Source organism: Cervus canadensis, chromosome 7 (genome assembly GCF_019320065.1).
Source record: "Cervus canadensis isolate Bull #8, Minnesota chromosome 7, ASM1932006v1, whole genome shotgun sequence".
NCBI classification, from domain to species: Eukaryota; Metazoa; Chordata; class Mammalia; order Artiodactyla; family Cervidae; genus Cervus; species Cervus canadensis.
This window is the reverse complement of record NC_057392.1, coordinates 4850548-4853818: the sequence shown is the minus strand read 5'-3', so window position 1 is coordinate 4853818 and position 3271 is coordinate 4850548. Positions and strand designations below refer to the sequence as shown.

The following is a 3271-nucleotide window of genomic DNA, read 5'->3' as shown; positions in this document are numbered from 1 at the left end:
CAATGAAAGAAGGGGAAAAAGAGGTATGTGCTTTGGGGAAAGGTTTTCTGCTCCAATAAAAAGAGTCAGATTTGTGAGAAAACCCTGCTCCCCAATCCCTGCTTGGGGATGTGTCCCTGTGGAGCAGCTACAGCCACTGTGTGACTCCAAGGGAACACTCAGCTGACCCACTGAGAAGGAGATGGGAAGAATTTGGATTCTCTATGATACTGTTGAGCACTGAACCAGCTCTGAGCCTTCCTTCATGAGAAAAATATACTCTTGTCATATAAACACTTTTATTTATTTGTTTATTGGAATGGCAGCTGAGAACACCCTAACTAAAATATATGAGCTCTATCAAACTTTTACACAGCTCCAACATCCCAGATAATATCAGTGGTTTCAGAACCCAGAAATAGTTCAAGAGGTTTGAAACTAATTTTGCATAGTCTTGTATAATCTTGTAAGAAACAACCAAATACTTTCATATACCATTTCTGGAGGGAAATTTGTCTTTTAATCCTATACAGCAGTTGGTCTATTGAACTGTTTCAATGATGAAACAGACACAGAAATCCTTTTCTTTTTTATTGTTGTTGAGGTAGAGTTGATTTATAATGTGTTAATTTCTGCTATACAACAAAGTGATTCAGTTATACATATAAATGTATACATTCTTTTTCATATTCTTTTACATTATGGTTTATCACAAGATACTGAATATAGTTCGTTGTGCTATACAGCAGGATGTTGTTTGCCTGAATTGTGGTGTTGGAGAAGACTCTTGAGAGTCCCGTGGACTGCAAGGAGATCCAACCAGTCCATCCTAAAGGAGATCAGTCCTGGTTGTTTATTGGTAGGACTGATGTTGAAACTGAGACTCCAATACTTTGGCTACCTGATGACTCATTTGAAAAGACCCTGATGCTGGGAAAGATTGAGGGCAGGAGGAGAAGGGGACAACAGAGGATGAGATGGTTGGATGGCATCACCAACTCAATGGATGTGGATTTGGGTGAACCCCGGGAGTTGGTGATGGACAGGGAGGCCTGGCGTGCTGCAGTTCATGGGGTCGCAAAGAGTTGGACATGACTGAGCGACTGAACTGAACTGAACCCCAAATTCCTAGGCCATCCCTCTCCCGTCCCCCACACCCCCACCACTTGGCAACCGCAAGTCTGTTCTCTGTATCTGTGAGTCTACAGAAACCACTGTCTTTTTTTTTTTTTTTTGCCATATGGTAATGCAGTATTTATTCTGTCCATTAGTAACTACTATTTGATAACATTTATAATATTAATAAAGCTTAATATAAAAGAAGTTCAACCTACTTTTTTTTTTTTTTTAAACATTTCAATACTGGATATTAGTCAGAAAGATAGTCTAAATTAATATGGTCGAAACCTTTATGTCAAAAATTTATAACAAATGTTTGGTATTAGTCCACATAGAATTAAGTTTTTGGTGTAAAGTTATTTGGCTTCAAGAAAGAACATTTGGTTTACTTCACTAAAAGGAATATCTCTCAGTGCTAGGATGGCCTCTTCTTGGTCTTTCTTGCGCTGTTGATTTTTGGCATTGTTATCTGTGATATTATGAATGGAATCGAGTGGAGAGGTACTCATCATGTTTATTCCAAATAACAGGATGTAACTGATGACTACGGTAATGAGGAGATACACAGGCAGAGCAACGGCCCAATACTTTTGAGGTCAATAAGTTAAGTCTAAGGAGTTTAGCCAAGATTCAGGAATAAAAGCCCACGCAAGATACAGTATGAAACCAAATTGGGAGCTTAAGAAAAGAACAAAGCCATAAATCGCTCTTTCTGGCAATGGCGACGGTGAATTTTCCACCATTTTCCCCCTGGCTTTACATATTCTTGGGTCCTCCAAGCGCCGACTACCCCTGCAGCACGTTCGGCCACCTCAGGGCGGAGGCCTCGGCGCACGCAGACCAGGGGATCCGCAGGAGGGGGAGAGAGTGAAACCACTGTCTTTCAAACAAATTCTTATCTGCAAAACTGAATCACATTTCATTTTTTCCTGCCAAGATACCTTAGAGAAAACACAGAGTATACTGAATCTTTTTCCCTCCTCTTTTACCTAGTGAGGTGATTATGGAAATTGTTATGACTATGATTCTTAATTCTTAAGCCTTTGATCTCTTGTAAAGACTAAAATGGGATTTATGACCAGATGGCTGTTATTGAAATGGAGCAGGATCCTTGCCCCACCCCACCCCTCCAGCCTGCCTTTTGTCTGTGGGAAAATGTTAGCCAATGAATAAGTTTAGGAAGTGAGAAAATACAAAAACAAAAGAAAACAGTCAAAGGAGACCAAATAATAATAATGTAGTCATTAAGCATAGTCAAGGACCTTTAGTTCCTTCTGAAGGACAATAGATAATATTCTGAGCCATATCCTGTGAGCTGTCTTATAGATACTGAAAGGTGGAAGAAGCTAATTACACGATGACCAGACTGTAGCCATGACATAAGCTACCATAATTGGAAGAACTGGCCTCAAAGAAATGCAAACAAACTGACCCTGGAACTGAAGATTAACTGTAACTAAAACAACCAAAATGACACTGGTCAGACCATAGATGACCAATTCCAGGATGACTGTCTTTAAAGACTCTGTCTTTAAATGTTCTTGCCCACTGACTGTCAGGGGAGGGGAGTCAGTCTTCGGACAGGTGTGGTCTGTCCCCCACCCTACCACCTACTTGTTGCCAGCATCCAAAATAAAGCAAACTTTCCTTTCCACCAACCTGGACTCTTTATTGCCTTTTAAGCAGGGAAGCACCCAGAAAACACTTTTGGTAATATTATAATTGGTTCAGATTTTATTGAAACGTTTGCACTGTTTGTTGTCTATATCACACTGATAGTTAAGCTTCCTCCTGCTTATGTTGTGAGGTGTTAGGTGATCATCCAATTTTTGGTTGTTTGTTTTTTTTTCCTAGCCCTTCTTGTTTGTGTTCCTGTCAGCTGATGTAATTCAACGCTAGCAAGTTAATGAGCTGTTCTCAGTGCGATTCAGGGCATTCAAAAAATGAAAGAGCTCTGGGACTTCCCTGGTTGTCTAGGGGTTAAGACTGCACTTCCACTGCAGGGAGCACAGGTTCAATCCCTGGTCAGGGAAACAAATTTTTTCTTTAAATTAAAGCTAAGTGAAATATATGTCCCCAATTAAAAAACAAACAAACACTCTTACACCTGTGTTAGGTGAATGATTCCGTGCCAAGGAAAGGTGAAATGTATGCAGATAACTCAAGTGTAGGA

At 40.1% G+C, this 3271-nt stretch overlaps 1 pseudogene; it reads right to left on the bottom strand.

The window, feature by feature from the left end:
* Window positions 1-1388: 1388 nt before the first annotated feature.
* Window positions 1389-1944, bottom strand: LOC122445140 (annotated as a pseudogene).
* Between the last annotated feature and the right edge of the window lie 1327 nt (window positions 1945-3271).